Here is an 11263-nt window from a genome sequence, read left to right on the forward strand (position 1 = left end):
GAGGAGATGTGGACCAGGTTATCCCAGAGGGAACAGTCCCTGCAATATGAGATAACAAGTTGTAGAGCTGGATGAACACAGCAGGCCAAGCAGCATCAGAGGAGCAGGAAGGCTGACGTTTCGGGCCGAGACCCTTCTTCAGAAAATAATCCCTGCAATATGTTGACAAGGGAAGACAAGGGAGAGCTGGTGTGGGTCTCCCTCTGCCACAGATAACATACATGGGTGTGGAAGGAGGCATTTGAGCCCTCAATAGGTCCAAGCATGGCTTGGCCACATGAAAGTGAAGAAGGGCTAGGGAGGAAATATTAAGCAAAGTTAACAAACACAAAATCTAATTTCTAGCTTTGGTAAATGAATGGAATAGCAGATACAAGTTAGGGTCTTCTTTTCGCAAGTAGCAGTGTGAAGCATGAAAGTTTATTATCTCTGTTTCGTTACACACTTGCATTCTATAACTCATCAATACACTGAAGCAAAAAATGATTGCTAAAAGCAGTGAAGAACAAGATATTTTTAAGTTCCAGTTTTAAGATACAAGTTGATTTTACAAAAGATAAATAAGATTCTGTTTTATTTTTGTTATGTGGCATGGGCAAGAATAAATCTGTTTCAAATACACTAGTTTCCATGGTGATTGGTCTAGAGACAAATAACTAATTAACATGGGTCTCTAGTGACAGGTACTTGGGCTTCATTCTATTTTACACACTAAAAATGTGTGATAATTTTATATTTGCTTGTAAAACTGCAGTTAGTCTAGTGCACTGCATTACAGCTACTCCTGAGGTGATCTCATTTGCTCGTGTTTTGGTCATTTTTGGATGGAACATTATACAAGCAGATGTGAGCTGTGATTGCTGCAGCCATTAAGCACAGTATAGGGTCTAATGAAATTCTAATAGCAGACCCAAACAATTAAACAGCTTATTTGACTGCTACTGCTGCCCATGGACTCAGATGATGGAAATAATTAAGACTGATTCCCAAAATGTGGGAAGGTGTTTAGGATTTCATCTGAGTTATTTGCTGGTGTTAAAAAGCCTTTGATTTGAAGTGCAATCAGCCAGCCAACCAACCAAATATATTTCCTAATCTTCTGCTACATCTTCACTTCAAACTATAGTATGGTTACAGCAGCAAGATGGACCTCCATGGAGTTGAAATATTTTGACAAATTAAGAAAAAAAATTGACAAATTAAACAAACAATATTATTAGCTGGTCAAGATGTTGCAGAGAGCAGCATCATAGGAGCAGAGAGGCTGACATTTCGGGCCTAGACCCTTCATCAGAAATGGGGGAGGGGAAGGGGTTTCTGAAATAAATAGGGAGAGAGGGAGAGACGGATAGAAGATGGATAGAGGAGAAGATAGATGGAGAGGAGACAGACAGGTCAAAGAGGCGGGGATGGAGCCAGTAAAGGGGAGTGTAGGTGGGGAGGTGGGGAGGTAGGGAGGAGATAGGTCAGTCCAGGGAGGACGGAAATCTCCCCTCCACCTACCACATCCCAAAACCAGCCCAGCTCGTCCCCGCCTCCCTAACCTGTTCTTCCTCCCACCTATCCCCTCCTCCCACCTCAAGCCGCACCCCCATTTCCTACCTACTAACCTCATCCCGCCCCCTTGACCTGTCTCCTCCCTACCTCCCCACCTACACTCACCTTTACTGGCTCCATCCCCGCCTCTTTGACCTGTCTGTTTCCTCTCCACTTATCTTCTCCTCTATCCATCTTCTAACCGCCTCCCCCTCTGTCCCTATTTATTTCAGAACCCCCTTCCCCTCCCGCATTTCTGATGAAGGGTCTAGGCCCAAAACGTCAGCCTTTCTGCTCCTATGATGCTGCTTGGCCTGCTGTGTTCATCCAGCTCTACACCTTGTTATCTCAGATTCTCCAGCATCTGCAGTTCCTACTATCCAAGATGTTGCAGAGTTGGGCTCTTGAGCTCGGGACTCGTCCACACTGTCCACTTTTCTTTTTTCTCTTTTCTTGTTTTTATTTTTCGTCTCTTTTACTTACTTTTTACTTTACTTACTGCTGTTGAGATTTCGGAGGGCGTCATGACAGCAAGTTATCCCTGCACGTACTTCTGGAGGATGGGAGTGAGCCAGCATGGGGACAGCGAGCACAGCACGGAGGGGAGAGCCGGTCCAGTGCCGACGGGTGAATGAGCCCTGCACAGAAGGGACAGTGAGCCCAGTGAGGTGGGGAGAGCAAGGCCTGAGGCAATGTTGGCAAGCTACGCTCAGCAGCAAAAGATGGCACCTGAAGATCGGCAACCACATAGTTGATTGGGTCTGGCACTGGCAGCAGTGAAAGGGCATCACAGTAACTTCAACAAGGTGGGCCTAGCAGCAAGAGACATGACTCTGTCAGCCGTGGGTGTGGCACAGGTGGCAGCGGTGAGGGTGAATCGGCCCAGTAGCAAAAGATGGCGACTGAGGATGAGTAACTTCAATGTTATTCTGAGCACCAGCGCAGAACTCAAACACAGATGGTCTTCTGTTTAATCCATATCTTTTAATTTTTTCCTTATTCTTAAACTATCAAAATAGTGCTGGATTGTGGTGACATATGAAAGCTTTTCACTGTATTTTGTTATATTTCTTACTGTAAAATATGTTTGACAAGAATTCAATAGATCATTCAAAAATACTAGAAATCCTAAGGAAACCATTATGCTGTTATTTTAGCTTCAAGGATTAATCATAAGGATTAGTGAGGTTTAAGTGACAAATAAATATTTTAACTGCCTGTTGTTGTACTGAATAAATTTGTAATATATGAATTATAAAAATCATTTTAATTAAAATACGTGTTGTCTGTGGCATTCAGTTATTGGGGTGATGAAGAGTTTGTAGTGGATAATCCTTACTATTTCCGGTGCATATTTACAAATACAAGATGGATTACTAACTCCAAAATATGCTGTCCTCAAGCACTTTAAGCATAATGGCAGATTCAGCTTATTGGATCTGTCTGTTGCAATGAAGTGCCTTGAGATGGACTGCAGATTGTAACATTATAATCATGCTGTACAACAATAGAATTACTAATGCAATTACAGTAACTCATTGACCAAATTGTACAGAATAATTTACAATGGTAATTGATGCTGCTTTATACTTGTGAAATGGTACATTGTTCCTTGCCAGACAATTTATGTAAGCGTACAACTGAATAAAGGTTATTCTACTGATGAAAGGTTAAAGAAAAACATCAATGTTCATGAACTGTGTACAAAATTTCATTTAGAAGCAAAATCAATGATATATATAGTTCACCTTTTAGAAAAACAAAATAGGAGATAAAATGACTGATTGCGTTGTGTCAAAATGAATATGAAATATGATTCTGGGAAATGAGAAGTATTATTAATATGGTAACGTGAAGCAACTTTCTGACATGAGGACAGAAATGTCAGGATAGCAGATAATACAAGCTAATTCCAGAAAATAGTCCAAAAACTGCTTTCATACTAACAGAGAGATTGATAGTACTTGCTGTTATTTTGGTACAAATGTCAACAACTTAGGCAAGAAGAATCATAATTAAATGCAGAAATCAAAAGGTTGTTGTCAGAGATGTTCAGTTTCATTATTAGTTTTGCAAATCAGCATATTGTCATCTAGCTTACCTTTCAAAAGCACTGAGAGGTGCAAAGTTCCTTTACTTGAACAGTATCTATAAAGTTACCACAAAAAATAAGAAATGTCATTCCAAATCAAAGTACCTTTTAAAAATATGATAAGTTTTAATTATAATTGGTCTTTCTTTCTGGCATTGAAAATGAACTGCTGAACTTCAAATGCAAAGTCTAGTTTCACCTTGTTTAAGTGATGTTGGAAATCATTAAATTAAACATTATAACTTTTCTCTTTACCCTTATTCTCTACTTTCCTAACCCAATCATTTTTCACCCTTTCTTTTCCTGCACTTGTTTAGACATTGAATCTACCCACACAACTCGAATTTCCTTTTCATAGTTGTTTCATAATATTTCAAGCAGATGGGTTAAGGAGACACACCATGCCTGTTCAGTCAATACCCAATAACCTATGGAAGGGACTTCTATTTCTGACTCACACTTCCAATAACTTAAGTGCAAGTATTTGGGAGATTAAATGGGCAAAACAAAGTCTGACTAATTGAAAGTGCCAAACATTGGCAAGTTATTTTGTATGGTTTTCACTAGTAATATAAATGCTGAAAGGTGAAGATGGCAATGGCAGAATAGCCGCTTTCAGGCTCCTGCTCATCCATTGCTTTCTTCTGTTTTGCTTTTTCCCTTTTCACTCTTCTTTTCTCTACAGTTCTCTTATCTTTCACCTAGGATTGCATGGGCACCTACAGCAGCTGCGACACAACGAGTATGGGCCTAGTGGCAAAAGATAGCACCAGAGCATGGCGACTTTGACACTGGAGGGTCCACAGCATGACACGATACAGTGGTAGTGGCTTCGGCATCGGCATCGACAGCAGCTCTGAAGTCAGCACTGGTTCAACGGGTTACGTTCTTGCATTTGTTCAAGAAGGTTGTGGACTATAATATTTCAATTGATTCCAAGATGGTGTTGGCGAGGTGGGCCCAGTGGCAAGTGATGGCACTGGAGAGTGGCATTTTTGGTGGGTCTGATGCAGGTGGTGGCGAGGTGCAGTATTCAAGACAGTGGCATTGGTGGCAGTACCATGGCATTGATGCATCCGGCATAGGTGGTGCTGGTAAGCCTGGCTCACGATTCATGGTGGAGCCAGCAAGTGTGATCTGGACATTTTCTTTTCCCTTTCTTTCTGATTCTTTAATTTTGGTTTTTAATTCTAACTATTGTCTTCCAAGATGGCACCGAACAGTGGCAAGGCTATATACTTTTCACTGCACACTTGCACTCAGGTACATGTAATAACTTGATCTAATCTAATATAAATTCTTTAGAAGAAAATTAATGTGTTAATGTTAAATAAAAAGGATAACATTCACAAGAATGAAGAAAAACCAACTTCACTACATTTAAAAATGACTTAATACTTAGCACAAATTGTCCACTTCCTCAATTCAGGGATTTGTTAGAGGTGACAATACCTGGAGTCAATATAATTAGGGTTGGGGCATATACAGTTCCCTATCTATTTAACCTAAGTATGTTTAAAAGTATCTGTGTTATTTGAAATACTATAGTTCTGAATGATGAGTTTCTCCATTTCAGCTTTCTCTTCACGTTGTGGGAATAGGCTATGTATGTCTTCAGGGTAACTCCATTAGAAAACAGGTTAGCACAGTTTTGATGGTGTCAGATCTAAGGTAAGGCTGTAACAGCATATTTTTTCCACGTGCTGTGTCTGTCTAGCAGCTGCCTTCTCTGAGAATTGTGCAGAGTATCCAGGATTGGATTTTCATATTTAGAGAGAGAATCACTTTGATCCGACAAAATTATTAGCTCTTCAAGAAACATTGATCCTTTCTTTTCTTGACTGGTCAATGGGCTTGTCAAAAGCAACGTGAAAAATTACATGTCACAGAGAAAAATGAAGCCAGAATTCTAATTTATTAAAAAAATTATTTAGAAATGAATTACAAATTACATATTGCACCCAGGTTTTATAGAAAACCATTTTGTAATTTTCATAAAATGGATAAGTTTTATGTTGCTTGTGATTTTATTATGTTGGAATCCTTTTTCCCCATTTAATGACTGGACATCAACGATCAATACCACATAAAGCCAATTAGAATTCTAAGCATTAAAACCGAAAGAACCGTGGATGCTGCAAATCAGAAACAAAAACAGAAATTGCAGAAAAAGCTCAGCAGGTCTAGCAGCATCTGTGGAGAGAAATCAGAGTTAATGTTTCGGGTTTAGTGACCCTTCCTCAGAACTGGACCGAAAACATTATCTCCGATTTCTCTTCACAGAATTCTAAACAGTTAGTTTTTCAGTCAATGAAAGAGCGAAAGCAGTTACCTCCAACATGTGATTCTTCGCAACAGAAGAGTTTATACAGTCATAAAAATTCATGTTGGAAGCAAAATTAGCAATATTACTAGGTCTGTTTACTAAATGACCCTTTAATATTCAGTGCCTATAAACAGGATTTCCTTCTTTGTTACTCTAGCTGATCTTTCCCTAAGGTGTTTATTTCATACCAAATTCAAGAAATGTGCAATGTTCTCATGATCTTTTGGAAACATCCTTTTCATAGCTGCTGACAAAGGTATAAATAAACTAAAGTGAATTTTTAATGCTCAATTACAATCACATATATTTATATATTACTGTGCATAGAAAAGAGTTACTACTTATTTGAAGTAGGTTAATACCTCAAAAAATGAAGAAAGAATGACTTTTGCATATGTTAAGCTTAAAGAGCTGATCTTAAATAAGTTATTTTTAAAATTTAACCTTCACGTGTCCAGATTTTCATGCTTTGGTTTTCCTCCATTGGTTAAGCTTGAACCAGTAACTAATTTGTTTCACTGAAAAACCCAATTGGAAATATTTACATTCAATTAAAAAAAGATCACTACATTAGTGTAGCTTTGGGTGCAGTTTTGAATGCTTGTAAGAAGCACATATCCAGCAGGAACAAGAAATTCATAAATATATATTTTTAGCCATCCTCGGAACAATCTCAATCCATTTGTATTCTTTATCAAGATTGGAGACAAACAGGAGACTCGAAGACAACTAATAATCAGGATTTTTATTGGAAATGAAAAAAATGCAGGTGATTGAGCTTTTTGAAGGCTGCTAAAGTGAAGGAAATTCCCCAGGGGTTTGCAAGGATAGTCTGTCCTGTTTCAAGGGGCTTCCGCTTAATTTAACCTGATTCCTGCCGAGGATGGCACCGACAGACAATGCTGACCACTATCACTGTCCTTTGGTTTTTCTTTATTTTTTCATGGGATTCTCTGGATTCCTATGGATTAGAGGATAGCTAATGTAACCCTAAAAAAAGGAGCTAAAAAAAGGAGGCAGAGGGAAAATAGGGAATCATGGACCAGTTAGCCTGATATCAGTAGTAGCCAAAATGCTAGAGTTCATTCTAAAAAAATATAATAGCAGAATACTTGGAAAACTGTGACAGGATCAGAGAGAGTTAGTATGTATTTATGAAAGGGAAATCATGCTTGACAAATCTATTAGAATCTTTTGAAGATCTTACTCGTAGAGTTGATGGGGGGGGCAATGAATGTGATTTACTTGAACTTTCAGAAGGTTTCTGATAAGGGTTTACGTAAGAGACTAGCATGTAAAATTAAAGCACATGGGATTAGGGATAGTGTACTCACATGGACAAAGATACTGTTTATGACAGTAAACAAACTGTAGGAATAAACAGGTCTTTTTCTGAGTGGCTGGCAGTAACTAGTGGGGTACTGTAGGGATCAGTACTTGGATCCCAGCTATTCACAATATATAGAAATGGAATTAATGTAACATCTTCATGTTTGAGATGACACAAAGCTGGGTGGGAAGGTGAGCTGTGAGGAGGATGCAGAGATGTTTCAGTATGATTTGGACAAGTTGAGTGAGTGGGCGAATGCTTGGTGAATGAAGTATCATGTGGATAAATGTGAAGTTACAAGCTTTGGTAGCCAAAACAGGAAGGCAGATTTTTATCTGAATGGCAATGAGGTTTGGAGGGGTGGGGGTGGTGTGTGCAACAACTTGGGTGACCTTGTACACCAGTCATTGAATGCAAGCATGCAAATACAGCAGGTGGTCAAGAAGGCAAATGGTACATTGGCCTTCATAGCTGGAGGATGAGTGTACAGGAGCAGGGATGTCTTGTTGCAATTGTATAGGGCTTTGGTGATACCACACCTGCATACTGTGTGCCATTTCAGTCTCCTTATCTGAAGAAGGATATCTGCCTGTGGAGGGAGAGCAATGAAGGTTTACCAGAGTGATACTTAGGATGGCACGACTGACATATGTAGAGAGATTGGATTGGTCAGGACTATATTTATCAGAGCTCAGAAGAATGAGAAATACAAACCTACAAAATTCTAACATGATTAGACAAGGTAAATACAGTAAAGATTCCCCTGTTAACCGTGGAATCCAGAACTAGGAGTTACAATCTAAGAATATGGAGTAGGTCATTTAGGACTGAGATGAGAAATTGCCTCACCCAAACAGTAGTCAGCCAGTGAAATTCTCTGCCACAGAAAGCAGTTGAGGTCAAAAGATTGAAGGTTTTCAAGGAGACAGATATAATTCTTAGGGTTAAAGGGATCAAAAGGTATGGGGAGAAAGCAGGAACAGGGTACCGAGTTAGATAATCAGCCATGATCATATTGAATGGCAGAGTGGTTCAGTGGTTAGCACTGCTGACTCATGGCACCAGGCACCCGGGTTCAATTCCAGCCTCGGGTGACTGTTTGTGTGGAGTTTGCACATTTTTCCCGCGTCTGTGTGGATTACCTCTAGGTGCTCCAGTTTCCTCCTGTAGTCCAAAGTTGTGCAGGTTAGGTGGATTGGCTACGCTAAATTGCCCAGTGTCTAGGGTGGGAAATGCAGGGGTAGGGCAGGTGAGTCAGGACGGGATGCTCTTCACAGGGTCAGTGTGAACTCAATGGGCCAGATGGCCTGCTCCCACACTGTAGGGATTCTGATATCATAAGTAGGCTCTAAGAACTGAACAGCCTACTCCTGCTCCTATTTTCTATGTGTTGTTGACAAAGCCACCATTTGTTGCATACGTCTAAATGTCACCTAAATGACCTTGAACTGAGTAGCTGGCCAGAACAGTTAAGAATCAACTACATTGCTGTACATTACCCAATGCCACCATCGCCCCCATTACTCTAATTTCAGATGGTCTTCTAATTTATATGTTTACATTGGTTCTTTGTTGAATTTGACCCTGTGAAAATAATTCTCCACATTCATTTAGAGGCAACTACAGGTGATACAGAAAATGCCGCAAACAATTTAGTAGATACTATCAATCAGACTACACGGATTTTGCCCAATCCAGTGTGACTTTTCATTCAGTGCCAATGGAATGCATCATATGGTCCTGCAAGGAGCACGATGGAACCAGGAAACAAATTCAATGATAAAATGTTGACAAAAAAGCATAACCAAAATTGCAGCAACAGGTTAGATTTTTTGTGCCACACAGGAATTGTAATGATATATAGATTATTACCATTTTACCAGTATTAGGTGCAGTTATAATGCCTCAGATGCAGTGACTTGTATTTTCCACGCCATATTTCCTTTTTTACTCACGTATAATATAAATCATATTACTAGCTCTATTTCTCTCAGAGAGATGGTGGACTGTGGTTATATCAATGGATTTAAATTCCACCACAGCAGTTGTTAGAACTTAAATTTGATTTATCAACCTGGAATTGAAAGTTGGTCTCATGGAAGTGTCATTGATTGATCGTCTGGTCTGGCCTGGTCTGGTCTGCTACTTCAGAGCCACATAGAGGAAGGTGACTCTTAGCTGCCTTCTGAAATGGCCCAGCAAACCACTTAGTTCAGGAGTAATTAGGGACAGACAATAAACGATGGCTTTGTCATCGACAACCAATCTCATTAAAAAAATGAAACAATAATAGTCCTGTTTTATTTGCTCAAATTGTTTTAAAAAACAGTAAGTTCTGGAAATATTCAAAGGTTAGACAGCATCTGTGAAGATAATGACAGTGGCTGGAATCTATCAGTGGACATTGGCGAGAAAGTTGGGAAAATTGCATGGGATAGACTATGAGGTGCTTCTCTATGTTGACAGCAAAATAACTCAATTTCAAACCAAGTTTTGAATGGCAAGACAAGATTCTTATTGATGAGCAAGTGAACCTATTTGCATTGATTAACATCTCAGTATTACCTAATCTTGTTTCATTAATATGTAGCTTCCCATTCTCCCATCTGTTGGATAGAAATTAAACTGTGACAATTCCTGTGACAATGCGGGTACCTGGCAATGTCAGCTTGCTGCTTGCTTCTCTGGATCTCCCCCTCTGGTGTCAGAGTCCAACATAGAGTCATAGAATCACAGCAATCTGCAGCACAGAAAAATGCACTTCAGTCCCTGAGTCTGTGCTGGTCAATAACAACCACCTAACTATTGTAATCCCATTTTCCAGCGCTTGGCTAATCGCCTTTTATTCTTGGCATCACAAGTGTACATCTGAATACTTCTTAAATGTTATGAGAGTCTCTGCCTTTACCACCCTCAGTGAGTTCAAAATTCCCATCACCTTCTTATTAAAAAGATTTTACCTCACATCCTCTCTAAACTTCCTGCCTCTTACATTAAATCAAAGCCCTCTGGTCATTGATCCCTCCACCAAGGGGAAAAGTTCCTTCCTGTCTATTCTATCCATGCCCCTCAATTTTATAGATCTCAATCATGACTCCTCTCAGTCTCCTCTACTCCAATTAAAACAACCCATGTCTATCCAAAAGTCTCTTCATAACTAAAACTCTCCAGCCCAGGCAACATCCTGGTAAATCTCCTCTGCACCTCTCCAGTGAAATCACATCCCTTCTAAATGTGGATTCCAAAACTGCACACAATATTCTAGTTGCGGTCCAACCAACTTTTTAAATCCAGCATCATCTTCCTGTTCTTAAACTTTATGTCTTGACTAATAATGGCAAGTATCCATATACCTTCTTAACCACTTTATCTAACTGTTCCACTACCTTAAGTGACTGGCAGACATGCACACCAAGGTCTCTCTGATCCTTGTGCTTCCCAGGGTCCTACCATTCATCATGTTTGCCTAGTTTGTCCTGTCCAAGCATCCTACCTTATATGTATCCACATTGAAATCCATTTGCCATTTATCAGCCCATTTGACCAGCCCATCTATGTTCTCCTGTAATCTAAGGTTGTCACCACTATTTACCACTTCACCAATTTTTTATATCATCTGTGAACTTACTGATCAACCCTCTGACATTCAAGTCTAAATCATTTATATTATCCACAGACATCAAGGGCCCCAACACGGATCCCTGCAGAACTCCACTGGCCAGACTTAGTCACAAAAACATCCCTGATCATCACCCACTGTTTTCTGTCAATCAGCCAATTCTGGATCCAATTAGACAAATTTCCTTGGCTCACATGGGCTAATAGCTTTGCTATCTATCTCCCATGCTGGACTTTATCAAAAGCCTTGCTGAAGTCCAAGTCGAATGTACTGCCCTCAACTACACACCTGGTCAGAGATAGTAGGAACTGCAGATGCTGGAGAATCTGAGATAACAAGGTGTAGAGCTGGATGAACACA

The 11263-nt window shown here is 39.8% G+C and overlaps 1 long non-coding RNA gene across 1 annotated transcript in view; it reads right to left on the minus strand.

The window, feature by feature from the left end:
- Positions 1 to 1950: 1950 nt before the first annotated feature.
- LOC125485673 overlaps positions 1951 to 11263 on the minus strand; it is a 17020-nt gene continuing 7707 nt past the window's right edge. Inside the window, exons 2-4 of the long non-coding RNA XR_007264392.1 lie at positions 9940 to 10024; positions 3638 to 3684; positions 1951 to 2174 (exon numbers count right to left, since the gene is read on the minus strand). This is a non-coding gene — a long non-coding RNA (uncharacterized LOC125485673). The remainder of the gene's footprint in view (positions 2175 to 3637; positions 3685 to 9939; positions 10025 to 11263) is intronic.

The sequence above is a fragment of the Rhincodon typus genome, chromosome 21, assembly GCF_021869965.1.
Source record: "Rhincodon typus isolate 14 chromosome 21, sRhiTyp1.1, whole genome shotgun sequence".
Lineage (NCBI taxonomy): Eukaryota > Metazoa > Chordata > Chondrichthyes > Orectolobiformes > Rhincodontidae > Rhincodon > Rhincodon typus.